Genomic DNA, 15,776 nt, shown 5'->3' on the forward strand with positions numbered 1-15,776 from the left:
AGTGTATGACACACACAATTTAGACATTTAGTTTAGCACCAATTATGATGGAATATGGAGTCTGAAACATTCTGCAAATGCATTTGTTGTAAGTTGGCATGTTCTGACATGACAACTGCATAGCAAAATTATGATATTTTCCTCTATGCAAAGTTAATAATTCTGCAGCTATGTCTCAACCCAATATAGCTCAGAACAGATCAGGTCCTGAGGTAGCAAAGCATCCCCCAAACCATCACACTACCACCACCATGCTTTACCATTGGTATAATGTTCTTACTGTGGAATGCAGTGTTTGGTGTTCGCCAGGCATAACGGGACCCATGTCATCCAAAAAGTTATTCTTTTGAATCATCTGTCCATAGAACATTCCAAGTGATCATCCAGGTGGTTCTTGGCAAACTTGAGTCACATTGTTGGACAAGATGGGTCCCATAATGTCTGCCGAAAACCAAACACTGCATTCCACAGTAAGAACGTACTGTGATGGTTTGGAGATGCTTTGCTGCCTCAGGTCCTGGATAACTTGCCTTAATAGAAGGAACCATGAATTCTGCTCTGTATCAGAGAATTCTACAGGAGAATGTCAGGCCTGCCATCTGTGAGTTGAAGTGCAGCTGGGTCATGCAGCAAGACAATGATGTAAAACACATAATCAAGTCTACATGCTAAAATGTTAAAAAGCAACACATTTGAAGTTTTGGAATGACCTTGTAAAAGTCCATATCTAAAGCCAATTGAAATGTTGTGGCAGGACTTGAAACGAGCAGTTCATGCTTGCAACCCACAAATGTCCGACATGGTAAGGTAGAACCCAGGAGCAGAGAAGAGAACCAGATGAGTAACCAGTGGTTTAGGAAAAAACTAATACTTTACAGGAAGCCATTCAACAGAAGGTACAAAGTAAAACAACCGATCCTGTAACCGGCTGTCACAAAGGACAACAGAAAACACACCTCTCAAAGTGAATCATAATTACTAATAGAAAACACCTGAGTGTCATAATAGTCTCTAGGGTGGTCGCTGCCGCCCTCTGGTGACAGGTGGAAGCATGACAATGTTGCTGAGTTAAAGCAGTTCTGCATGCAAGAGTGGGCCAACATTTATCCACAGTGAGGTGAGAAACTGATCAACAACTACAAGAAGCATTTGGTGCCAGTCATTGTAGCTAAAGGTGGCACAACCAGTTATTGAGTGTAAGGGGGAAATTACTTTTTCAGACAGGGGAATTGGGTGTTGCATAACTTTGTTAATTAAATAAATTAAATAAGTATCCATTTTTTCTTATTTTATTTGTAAACTCAGGTTCCCTTTATCTTATATTAGGTTTTGGTTGAAGATCTGATAACATTGAGTATAAAACATATGCAAAAATAGAGAAAATCAGAAAGGGAGCAAATATTTTTTTCCCGGCACTGTATGTAACAGAAAATATTTGTTTTCGGAATTTTCTAAATACTTTCAATATTATTAATTTCATTGTTGGCTCTATGCCTGGAAATGCCCTCGTCTGGAGCAAAGGATATTAACAGGAAAATGATCTTATGTCGTTTCTTGCAATAAAGAATATTTCTCTCAAAACTGATTCCTAAAAGATGTGTCAGGAGATTTGGCCAACTCCTTCAGATTTGTGTAAAATCCTAAATTAATCAGGAATGAACATGGTCAGCTACACCATAAGGACCTCTTCTTTATGTCCTCGTTACATGTAGTCGAAGATTGTCTATTATATTGACAAGATATTCAAGTGACCGCTCTAACAATGGAAATGCATGTCCTCAAAGATGGAACGCAGGCGGGAAGCGAGCTCAGATGGAACCATTCTTGCCAATGAGAGGGCAGATATGTATGTGAACAACAGCCCATAGAGATAGATAGAGGACTCATCTTTATATCTGTGCCATTATAGCGTCTGTGACAGCATGGGCAGCGCCATTGAGGCTATCTCAATTTTAAAGTAGTCCCATTACTTCTTCTTCATTGGCTGATTGCTCCTAACTCATAGGAATCCCCACCCAGTTGACTACTTTAAAATGGTGAAATCCCTCAATGGCAATGTCCATACTAAAATGGGTTATGTCCATGATGAGTCTTCTACCTAGCTCCATGACAACAGGTGCAACTCTGATATAACGTTTTTTTTTCAAAGTTGCTGAAATTCCACGTGCGTCCACTTATAGTGCTTTTGTAACAACTTAGCCCTTACAAAACTTATATTAGATCAAATAAGCCTCACGTAGCAAATTAGCAATTCAATGTTTTGTTGACCAAATTTTACACTCTCTCAATGACCTCATGGACAGATTTTGGGTGGAGTAAAACCTCTCACTTCGCTTCTTCCTCTCTGATGTAGTGCAACAAGACCCCTCTTGGTCTGTAAAGTTCTCTACTTTTGATAGATTTAAACAAACAATATTGGAATCACCATGGTCACAACCATAACCTATCAACTCCATCTACCTGATAGAATATGAATTTTGGTTCCACTAAGGGAAAACAAAATCGCTGCAGTGTATACAACTTGAATGAAGAAGAAAAAATATTTTTTGTTAACTCTGTAAAACATCAACTACGTCAGATTTTGTTCTAAAGTAAATTCCATCAGAGTGCTTAAAGTTCTAATTAAATTGTTTTTTTTCATTGTTTATATTGAACTTGTATTTTTATAGGCAAAATATGTCTGTTTTGAGTGTCTGTTGTCAACTCCGTCACTGATGGCTAACCCCCTAAAGATCGATTTTGTTTCATCAATTCTATGAAAACATATTTGAATCACCATTCTGGAACAGATGTCTAAACGATTGAAGTATTTTCTGTGCTAGACCTAAGGGATAATGTTTACTTTTTACATTTTGTTTTATGTTCTAAGTCTAGAAAAACATGCCAAAATGCTATGGAAATTTGTAACGGTGTCATGGTGCTATAAAACAAGACAAAAATAAGTTTGGAGATTTGTATTACATATTTGAATAATCTAATGTTAGAATTAAACAATCAAGGCCAATAAAAACCTGTTGGACAATAATTGTAAAAATGAAATCTCTTATGGTGTCTGACAGAGTTGACATAAATCCAGTTAACAAAATAGGAGGTTGTTCTTTTACATGGTGTGACAGCTGATACTTTGCTCTATCAACAATATATATTTCAAATGTTGGTAATATTAAGATAAATATTTGTCAAAAGAAGTTGAGATTGTCCCATCTTTCAAGAACTCACTATTTCCTGTCCCTGCCCAGCAATTAGGTAGCAGTGATGGCTCAGTGACTAATGGAACTGTCACACTGACACACTGAGCAGTCTGTAATGGAGCTATTACACTGAGTCACTGAGCAGTCTGTAATGGAACTGTCACACTGAGTCACTGAGCAGTCTGTAATGGAACTATCACACTGAGTCACTGAGCAGTCTGTAATGGAGCTATCACACTGAGCAGTCTGTAATGGAACTATCACACTGAGTCACTGAGCAGTCTGTAATGGAACTATCACCTTGAGCAGTCTGTAATGGAACTATCACACTGAGTCACTGAGCAGTCTGTAATGGAACTATCACACTGAGTCACTGAGCAGTCTGTAATGGAACTACCACACTGAGTCACTGAGCAGTCTGTAATGGAACTATCACACTGAGCAGTCTGTAATGGAACTGTCACACTGAGTCACTGAGCAGTCTGTAATGGAACTATCAAACTGAGTCACTGAGTAGTCTGTAATGGAACTATCACACTGAGTTACTGAGCAGTCTGTAATGGAACTATCACACTGAGTAGTCTGTAATGGAACTATCACACTGAGTTACTGAGCAGTCTGCAATGGAACTATAACACTGAGCAGTGTGTTCCATTACAGACTGCTCAGTGACTCAGTGTGATAGTTCTATTACAGACTGCTCAGTGACTCAGTGTGACAGTTCTATTACAGACTGCTCAGTGACTCAGTGTGACAGTTCCACTACAGACTGCTCAGTGACTCAGAGTGACAGTTCCATTACAGACTGCTCAGTGTGATAGTTCCATTACAGACTGCTCAGTGACTCAGTGTGACAGTTCCATTACAGACTGCTCAGTGACTCAGAGTGATAGTTCCATTACAGACTGCTCAGTGCGATAGTTCCATTACAGACTGCTCAGTTGCTCAGTGTGATAGTTCCATTACAGACTGCTCAGTGACTCAGTGTGGTAGTTCCATTACAGACTGCTCAGTGACTCAGTGCGATAGTTCCATTACAGACTGCTCAGTGACTCAGCGTGATAGTTCCATTACAGACTGCTCAGTGGGATAGTTCCATTACAGACTGCTCAGTGACTCAGTGTGATAGTTCCATTACAGACTGCTCAGTGTGATAGTTCCATTGCAGACTGCTCAGTAACTCAGTGTGATAGTTCCATTACAGACTGCTCAGTGACTCAGTGTGATAGTTCCATTACAGACTGCTCAGTGACTCAGTGTGATAGTTCCATTACAGACTGCTCAGTGTTATAGTTCCATTGCAGACTGCTCAGTAACTCAGTGTGATAGTTCCATTACAGACTACTCAGTGTGATAGTTCCATCACAGACTGCTCAGTAACTCAGTGTGATAGTTCCATTACAGACTACTCAGTGACTCAGTTTGATAGTTCCATTGCAGACTGCTCAGTGACTCAGTGTGACAGTTCCATTACAGACTGCTCAGTGTGATAGTTCCATTACAGACTGCTCAGTGACTCAGTGTGGTAGTTCCATTACAGACTGCTCAGTGACTCAGTGTGATAGCGCCATTACAGACTGCTCAGTGACTCAGTGTGATAGTTCCATTACAGACTGCTCAAGGTGATAGTTCCATTACAGACTGCTCAGTGACTCAGTGTGATAGTTCCATTACAGACTGCTCAGTGTGATAGCTCCATTACAGACTGCTCAGTGACTCAGTGTGATAGTTCCATTACAGACTGCTCAGTGACTCAGTGTGACAGTTCCATTACAGAGTGCTCAGTGACTCAGTGTAATAGTTCCATTACAGACTGCTCAGTGTCTCAGTGTGACAGTTCCATTAGTCACTGAGCCATCACTGCTACCTAATTGCTGGGCAGGGACAGGAAATAGTGAGTTCTTGAAAGATGGGACAATCTCAACTTCTTTTGACAAATATTTATCTTAATATTACCAACATTTGAAATATATATTGTTGATAGAGCAAAGTATCAGCTGTCACACCATGTAAAAGAACAACCTCCTAATTTGTTAACTGGATTTATGTCAACTCTGTCAGACACCATAAGAGATTTCATTTTTACAATTATTGTCCAACAGGTTTTTATTGGCCTTGATTGTATAATTCTAACATTAGATTATTCAAATATGTAATACACTGCTCACTGAGTCACTGAGCAGTCTGTAATGGAACTATCACACTGAGTCACTGAGCAGTCTGTAATGGAACTATCACACTGAGTCACTGAGCAGTCTGTAATGGAACTATCACACTGAGCAGTGTGTAATGGAACTATCACACTGAGTCACTGAGCAGTCTGTAATGGAACTATCACACTGAGTCACTGAGCAGTCTGTAATAGAACTATCACACTGAGTCCTTGAGCAGTCTGTAATGGAACTACCACACTGAGTCACTGAGCAGTTTGTAATGGAACTATCACACTGAGCAGTGTGTAATGGAACTATCACACTGAGTCACTGAGCAGTCTGTAATGGAACTGTCACACTGAGTCACTGAGCAGTCTCTAATGGAACTATCACACTGAGTCACTGAGCAGTCTGCAATGGAACTGTCACACTGAGTCACTGAGCAGTCTGTAATGGAACTATCACACTGAGCAGTCTGTAATGGAACTGTCACTCTGAGTCACTGAGCAGTCTGTAGTGGAACTGTCCCACTGAGTCACTGAGCAGTCTGTAATAGAACTGTCACACTGAGTCACTGAGCAGTCTGTAATAGAACTATCACACTGACTCAATGAGCAGTCTGTAATGGAACTATCACACTGAGCAGTCTGTAATGGAACTAACACACTGAGTCACTGAGCAGTCTGTAATGGAACTTTCACACTGAGTCACTGAGCAGTCTGTAATGGACCTATCACACTGAGTTACTGAGCAGTCTGCAATGGAACTATCCCACTGAGCAGTCTGTAATGGAACTATCACGCTGAGTCACTGAGCAGTCTGTAATGGAACTATCACACCGAGTCACTGAGCAGTCTGTAATGGAACTATCACACTGAGCAGTGTGTAATGGAACTATCACAATGAGTCACTGAGCAGTCTGTAATGGAGCTACCACACTGAGCAGTCTGTAATGGAACTATCAGACTGAGTCACTGAGCAGTCTGTAATGGAACTATCACCTTGAGCAGTCTGTAATGGAACTATCACACTGAGTCACTGAGCAGTCTGTAATGGAGCTATCACACTGAGTCACTGAGCAGTCTGTAATGGAACTACCACACTGAGTCACTGAGCAGTCTGTAATGGAACTATCACACTGAGCAGTCTGTAATGGAACTATCACACTGAGTTACTGAGCAGTCTGCAATGGAACTATAACACTGAGCAGTCTGTAATGGAACTATCACACTGAGTCACTGAGCAGTCTGTAATGGAACTATCACACTGAGTCACTGAGCAGTCTGTAATGGAACAATCACACTGAGTCACTGAGCAGTTTGTAATGGAACTATCACACTGAGCAGTGTGTAATGGACCTATCACACTGAGTCACTGAGCAGTCTGTAATGGAACTGTCACACTGAGTCACTGAGCAGTCTCTAATGGAGCTATCACACTGAGCAGTCTGCAATGGAACTGTCACACTGAGTCACTGAGCAGTCTGTAATGGAACTGTCACACTGAGTCACTGAGCAGTCTGTAATGGAACTATCACACTGAGCAGTCTGTAATGGAACTGTCACTCTGAGTCACTGAGCAGTCTGTAGTGGAACTGTCACACTGAGTCACTGAGCAGTCTGTAATAGAACTGTCACACTGAGTCACTGAGCAGTCTGTAATAGAACTATCACACTGAGTCACTGAGCAGTCTGTAATGGAACTATCACACTGAGTCACTGAGCAGTCTGTAATGGAACTATCACACTGTGTCACTGAGCAGTCTGTAATGGAACTGTCACACTGAGTCACTGAGCAGTCTGTAATGGAACTATCACACTGAGTCACTGAGCAGTCTGTAATGGAACTATCACACTGAGTCACTGAGCAGTCTGTAATGGAACTATCACACTGAGTCACTGAGCAGTCTGTAATGGAACTATCACACTGAGTTACTGAGCAGTCTGCAATGGAACTATCACACTGAGCAGTCTGTAATGGAACTATCACACTGAGTCACTGAGCAGTCTGTAATGGAACTATCCCACTGAGCAGTCTGTAATGGAACTATCACGCTGAGTCACTGAGCAGTCTGTAATGGAACTATCACACTGAGTCACTGAGCAGTCTGTAATGGAACTACCACACTGAGTCACTGAGCAGTCTGTAATGGAACTATCACACTGAGCAACTGAGCAGTCTGTAATGGAACTATCGCACTGAGCAGTCTGTAATGGAACTATCACTCTGAGTCACTGAGCAGTCTGTAATGGAACTATCACACTGAGTAACTGAGCAGTCTGTAATGGAGCAATCACGCTGAGCAGTCTGTAATGGAACTATCACACTGAGTTACTGAGCAGTCTGCAATGGAACTATCACACTGAGCAGTATGTAATGGAACTATCACACTGAGTCACTGAGCATTCTGTAATGGAACTATCACACTGAGTCACTGAGCAGTCTGTAATGGAACTACCACACTGAGTCACTGAGCAGTCTGTAATGGAACTATCACACTGAGCAGTCTGTAATGGAACTAACACACTGAGTCACTGAGCAGTCTGTAATGGAACTTTCACACTGAGTCACTGAGCAGTCTGTAATGGACCTATCACACTGAGTTACTGAGCAGTCTGCAATGGAACTATCCCACTGAGCAGTCTGTAATGGAACTATCACGCTGAGTCACTGAGCAGTCTGTAATGGAACTATCACACTGAGTCACTGAGCAGTCTGTAATGGAACTATCACACTGAGCAGTCTGTAATGGAACTACCACACTGAGCAGTCTGTAATGGAACTATCACACTGAGTAGTCTGTAATGGAAGTACCACACTGAGCAGTCTGTAATGGAACTATCACACTGAGCAGTCTGTAACGGAACTATCACACTGAGCAGTCTGTAATGGAAATATCACACTGAGCAGTCTGTAATGGAACTATCACACTGAGCAGTCTGTAATGGAGCTATCACACTGAGCAGTCTGTAATGGAACTATCACACTGAGCAGTCTGTAATGGAGCTATCACACTGAGCAGTCTGTAATGGAACTATCACACTGAGCAGTCTGTAATGGAGCTATCACACTGAGCAGTCTGTAATGGAGCTATCACACTGAGCAGTCTGTAATGGAACTATCACACTGAGCAGTCTGTAATGGAACTATCACACTGAGCAGTCTGTAATGGAACTATCACACTGAGCAGTCTGTAATGGAACTATCACACTGAGCAGTCTGTAATGGAGCTATCACACTGAGCAGTCTGTCATGGAACTATCACACTGAGCAGTCTGTAATGGAGCTATCACACTGAGCAGTCTGTAATGGAACTATCACACTGAGCAGTCTGTAATGGAACTATCACACTGAGCAGTCTGTAATGGAACTATCACACTGAGCAGTCTGTAATGGAGCTATCACACTGAGCAATCTGTAATCACATATTTGAAATGTGACGTCTACTTGTGTCTTTAAAAAGGAATTACACTCTATGAGGCTCTGTATTTTTGCAGCCATTCATGGACACTTGAGTAAGTCATACAAATAAGCATTGGATATTAAATGCTCCAGGAATGAAATACATTTGGACATTTTAGTATTGGGCACATGCTAGGCAGAGACGGTAGAGGGATTCACAACTCATAAATGCATTATATTTTGTCTATGTAGAGTACGATGATGGCAAGGATCTTTGACTAGGAGGCATAAACCAACTAAATATGTATATGGATTAGATTTATATGGATTAGATTTATATGGATTAGAGACGTTAGCCCTATTTTAAAACAATAGTTCACCCAAATGACAAAATACTAAATGTTTGTGTTCTTGCCTTGAAAGCAGTCTATGAATAAGGAGACTGAAATGTATGATTTGCTTGCCCACTGCCATCATCCATTAATATATACATTCCTGTGCAGAGCCTTGTTGTGTGGTGGTATCACTCCCTGGCACATGTCACATATAACTTTCTACCTGAGAACAGAGATCATTTCCTGCTTTCTGACCTTCCCGCTGTTTCTCGCATTTGCCTGTCTCCCTATCTAATATCATTACTGTCTGAATAAAGTGTCAAACCACCTAAAAAATATGTTTAAAAAATATATATATATTACCATATTTTACATTTACATCTCAAAGTAAAAAAGTCATCGAATTTTGACTGTTAATGTTCAAAGTATCCTTAATACACCTGACCTGTGGTTTTAATTATAATTTTTTCCACCCTGGTCAAAGGCCTAAGCCCTGTCTAGGGGTTGTGCCAGAGGGCAATAAAATTCACATAGCAAATCTCACTCCAAGCTTTCTTCAAAAGTTGCCAGCCCTGCAATATAGATCAACGTTTTGCTTTTCTAACGTGCTCGAATCATCATAACATCAGCCCATTTTCAAAGCAACAAACGAAACCAAATCTAACTTTGCAAGATTGAGTCTGTGATTTTGTAGATAGAGCGAAAGCGCATCAGAGTAGAATTCTATTCACTGGTAGCCCACGAGCAGTCTTTAAATCGCCCGCCAGTGGATGCGCTTTTCAGATCAGAGCGCAGAGGCCTGTGTGTGCACACAAATACAGGTGCGCCAAGCTTCATACCCAAGAAGACTCAAGGCTGTAATCGCTGATCAAAGGTGTTTCAACAAAGTCCTGATTTTTGTTTTCTCATTATGTGGTATTGTGTATAGATTGGAGGGGAGAAAACGATTTAATCCATTTTAGAATAAGACTGTGATGTAACAGAATGTGGAAAAAGTCAAGGGGTCTGAATACTTTCTGAATGCACTGTAGGTAAGTATTGGTCAACAATGGGATAATTACGGCTTCCTACAAGAGCACAAAACGAGTACATTTCAAGCTGTCTCTGAAAAGCGAGTGAGCTAAAAAGCGTATTTATGTTCAACGGGCATTGTTGTATTTTGAAAGGCTTGAATATGCAAATAAGCCAATAGGCAGAAGGTAGCCTACATCGTCTAGTTCTCTGCATGAACTAGACAAAGTATTATTTTTAATTAATTGTATTTTAAGTGGTTTCTTGCATCATACAACACAATACAATTACAGACCAAGTAAAAAATAAATAAAAACATGATTTAACGTCAAGGCCTGTATAAACAAAAAACGTGTTGACATTTAGCAGACACTCTTATGGAGAGAGAGGCATTTTGAGCTGAGGTTATCCATGAAGTGAAGCGTGTTGGCCACCAGATAGAGTTCTCAGCGCAAAAATGAAAACAAGTGAGATGAGTCGGGTAGCAAAAATCATGAGTGCACAGGTCTGTATGTGCAAGTAGGCTAAAGCCTTGATACTGTAGCAATCCTGCCTTTAGTATACACAATCATTTCCAAGGCTTCATGTCATGTTGGGACTGCAGTTAGCATGCCTGCTTTTTGAAGTACAGGGTTGCTGGTTCAGGTATTTTATCCTCTGCCAGAGTGATCAATACTTTGGGAATGTTAATGAAGCTCACAAACATCTGCTTTCCTACTCCACCTGTCACTGCCTTTGCCTTATATGCCTCTCTCTATCTCCCTCCCTCTCTCCCCCCCTGTCTCTCTCTGTACCCCTCCCTGCCTCTCTCTCCCGCCTTGTCTCTCTCTGTCCCACTCTGTCTCTCTCTGTCTCCCGCCCTGTCTCTCTATCTCCCTCCCTCTCTCTCCCCCTCCCTGTCTCTCTCTGTCCCACTCCGTCTCTATCTCCCTCCCTCTCTCTCTCCCCCTCCCTGTATCTCCCTCCCTCCCTCTCTCTCTCCTCCTCCCTGTCTCTTTATGTACCCCTTCCTGTCTCTCTCTCCCGCCCTGTCTCCCTCTGTCCCCCTGTCTGTCTCTCTGTCCCACTCCCTCCATCTCTCTGTCCTCCTCCCCGTCTCTCTCTGTCCTCCACCCTATCTCCCTCCCTCTCTCTGTCCCCCTTCCTGTCTCTCTCTTCCCTCCCAGGTACAACAAGGATGCAGGAGATATTTATCCTGTTACAGTGTGGCGCGACCTGACCCTGGTGCTGACGGTCCCTAACTGGCACTGGGTTCCCTGGCTAGAGGAGCACAGAGCCCATGTCCTTAACCTGGAACAGAGGAGAGCTTCAAGTTCCTTGTTGTCCACCAACAAACTATCAAACACACCAAGACAGTCATGAAGAGGGCACGACAACGCCTATTCCCCCTCAGGAGACTGAAAAGACTTGGCATGGGTCCCCAGATCCTCCAAAAGTTCAACAGCTGCACCATCGAGAGCATCCTGTCCAGTTGCATCATTGCCTGGTATGGCAACTGTTCGGTATCTGACCGTAAGGCGCTACACAGGGTAGTGCGTACGGCCAGGTACATCACTGGGGCCAAGCTTCCTGCCATTCAGGACCTCTATACTAGGCGGTGTCACAGAGGAAGGCCCCAAAACATGTCAAAGACACCAGACACCCAGGTCATAGACTGTTCTCTCTGCTATCACATGGCAAGCTGGACCCGGACGATTTACATTGACGCTGCTGCTACTAGCTATTTATTATCTACACATAGTCACTTTACCCCTACATTACATGTAAAAATGACCTCGACTAACCATTACCCCAGCACATTGGCTCGATAACGGTACATCCTGTATACATAGCCTTGTTATTGTTATTTTATTGTGTAACGTTTTAAAGTTTATTTCGTCAATATTTTCTAAAAACTGCATTGTTAATAAGTAAGCATTTCACGGTATGGTCTTCTTACACCTGTTGTATTTAGAGCATAATAACATATAACAAATAACATTTGATTTGATCACCACGCCAGTCAGCCACCCACGACCACATGATACCCACTACAACATGATGCCCACTACAACATGATGCCCACTACAACATGATGCCCACTACAACATGATGCCCATTACAACATGATGCCCACTACCACATGATACCCACTACAACATGATGTCCACTACAACATGATACCCACGACCACATGATACCCACTACCACATGATACCCACTACCACTACAAAATGATACCCCCTACAACATGATACCCACTACAACATGATGCCCACTACCACTACAACATGATACCCACTACAACATGATACCCACTACATCATGATACCCACTACCACATGATACCCACTACTACTACAAAATGATACCCACTACCACATGATGCCCACTACAACATGATATCCACTACCACTACAACATGATGCCCACTACAACATGATACCCACTACAACATGATATCCACTACCACTACAACATAATGCCCACTACAACATGATACCCACTATAGCATGATGCCCACTACCACTACAACATGATGCCCACTACAACATGATACCCACTACCACTACAACATGATGCCCACTACCACATGATACCCACTACCAATACCACTACAACATGATACCCACTACAACATGATACCCACTACCACTACAACATGATACCCACTATCACTACAACATGATACCCACTATCACTACAACATGATGCCCACTATAACATGATACCCACTACAACATGATACCCACAATAACATGATACCCACTACAACATGATGCCCACTACCACTACAACATGATACCCACTCCCACTACAACATGATATCCACTACCACTTCAACATGATACCCACTACAACATGATACCCACTACCACATGATACCCACTACAACATGATACCAACTACCACATTATACCCACTACAACATGATACCCACTACAACATTATGCCCACTACAACATGATACCCACTACAACATGATACCCACTACCACTACAACATGATACCCACTACCACTACAACATGATGCCCTCTACAACATGATACCCACTACCACATGATACCCACTACAACATGATACCCACTACCACTACAACATGATACCCACTACAACATAATACCCACTACCACTACAACATGATACCCACTACAACATGATATCCACTACCACTACAACATGATGCCCACTACCACATGATACCCACTACAACATGATACCCACTACCACTACCACATGATACCCACTACAACATGATACCCACTACCACTACCACATGATACCCACTACAACATGATACCCACTACCACTACAACATGATACCCACTACAACATGATGCCCACTACATCATGATACCCACTACCACATGATGCCCACTACAACATGATACCCACTACCACAATACCCACTACCACTACAAAATGATACCCACTATAGCATGATACCCAATACCACTACAACATGACGCCCACTACCACTACCACATGATGCCCACTACCACTACAACATGACACCCACTACCATTACCACATGATACCCACTACAACATGACACCCACTACCACATGATACCCACTACAACATGATACCCACTACCACTATGTAACGCCCTGGCCATAGAGAGGGGTTTTTGTTCTTTATTTTGGTTAGGCCTCCAGTGGGTCTCCCCATCCTGGTCAGTTCTGTGCCTGCTCCACGGACCAGGTCTCCAGTGGGTCTCCCCATCCTGGTCTGTCCTGTGCCACCTCCCAGGACTAGGCCTCCAGTGGGTCTCCCCATCCTGGTCTGTCCTGTGCCACCTCCCAGGACTAGGCCTCCAGTGGGTCTCCCCATCCTGGTCTGTCCTATGCCACCTCCCAGGACTATGCCTCCAGTGGGTCTCGCCAGTCCAGAGCCGCCAGAGCTGCCCGCCAGTCCAGAGCCGCCAGAGCTGCCCGCCAGTCCGGAGCCGCCAGAGCTGCCCGCCAGTCCGGAGCCGCCAGAGCTGCCCGCCAGTCAGGAGCCGCCAGAGCTGCCCGCCAGTCAGGAGCCGTCAGAGCCGCCCGCCAGTCAAGAGCCGCCAGAGCCGCCCGACAGTCAGGAGCCGCCAGAGCCGCCCGCCAGTCAGGAGCCGCCAGAGCCGCCCGCCTGTCCGGAGCCGCCAGAGCCGCCCGCCTGTCCAGAGCCGCCAGAGCCGCCCGCCTGTCCGGAGCCGCCAGAGCCGCCCGCCTGTCCAGAGCAGTCAGAGCCGCCAGCCAGCCCGGTGAGTCCTGTGCCTACACCTAGGGCCAGGCCTCTTTCATGTCTCCCCAGCCTGGTGAGTCCTGTGCCTGTGCCCAGGGCTTCCTTCATGTCTCCCCAGCTTGGTGAATCCTGGGCCAGAGCCGCCAGAGCCGCCCGCCAGCCCGGAGCCGCCGGAGCAACCAGAGCCGCCTGCCAGACTGGTGAGTCCTGTGCCTGCGCCCAGGGCCAGGCCTCCTTCATATCTCCCCAGCCTGGTGAATCCTGGGTCAGTGCCGCCGGAGCCGCCAGGGACGCCCGCCAGCCGGGCACAGTCATCGCCGCCCGCCAGCCGGGCGAAACCATTACCGCCCGGCTGGCGGGCGGCACAACATGATACACAATACAATATGATACCCACTACAATATGATGCCCACTACCACTACAACATGATACCCACTACCACTACAACATGATACCCACTACCACTACAACATGATATCCACTACCACTTCAACATGATACCCACTACAACATGATACCCACTACAACATGATACCCACTACAACATGATACCCACTACAACATGATACCCACTACAACATGATACCCACTACCACTACAACATGATACCCACTACAACATGATACCCACTACAACATGATACCCACTACCACTACAACACGCTACCCTCCTATTTCTTCGCTGTGAAGCCTAAGGTACTTCACTGCAGACCTGGGCAGATAATAGTAGTATTTTGTAGTTTATGTGAAAATACCAACTTTTTAAATACTTGAGGTTGTCTAATATACAGAATCAACTAAAGGCAACTATTTCCTTTGATCGTCAAATAAAGGTCTCAGAAAAATACTAATATTAGACAGTATTTTGAATACCTCTCAGAAAAACATAATATTTGAAGGTATTCGCATAACACAACAGATTAGAGAAACTAGAATGACACTCTCATGGTTCCACAAAAAGAGCTGTGACCGAACCACGCACCAAAATATTCTAATGAGCCACCGCCTCTACATTTCAATTATGACTAAAAGAGAAACCTTTTTTAATCGCAAAGAACCATTGAAGGGCTCAAAGGGTTCTTTGTGTCGGTAAGGTTCCACATAGAACCCTTCACCCTTCCCAAAGAACCCTTGAAGAACCCTCATTGTTTAATATAAAAAAAGGGGAAAATATCCTATATGAAAGAACAGGAGCAATGTAGCAAAATGAGTAATGTTCAAGGTTAACATCTTTATCACCTTGGAACAATTGATGCTGTACTGTTCAGTCTTCTTCCTTTGAGTAATTGATGCTTCTTCTGTTATTCACAAGTCATTCACTTATCTTCACTTACCTTCTGTCCTATAGATTAATGATAGAGCATTCGTAGTTGTATTTTTAATGTAATAGCTTTGATGACACGTTTGTGGTTGTCTTTCCCCCCACAGTGATGTTTGTTTCGTGGTTTGACCATGTGAAGGGGGCTGGTTGAATCTCCTA

The sequence above is a fragment of the Salmo salar genome, chromosome 19 (genome assembly GCF_965601325.2).
Source record: "Salmo salar chromosome 19, fSalSal1, whole genome shotgun sequence".
NCBI classification, from domain to species: domain Eukaryota; kingdom Metazoa; phylum Chordata; class Actinopteri; order Salmoniformes; family Salmonidae; genus Salmo; species Salmo salar.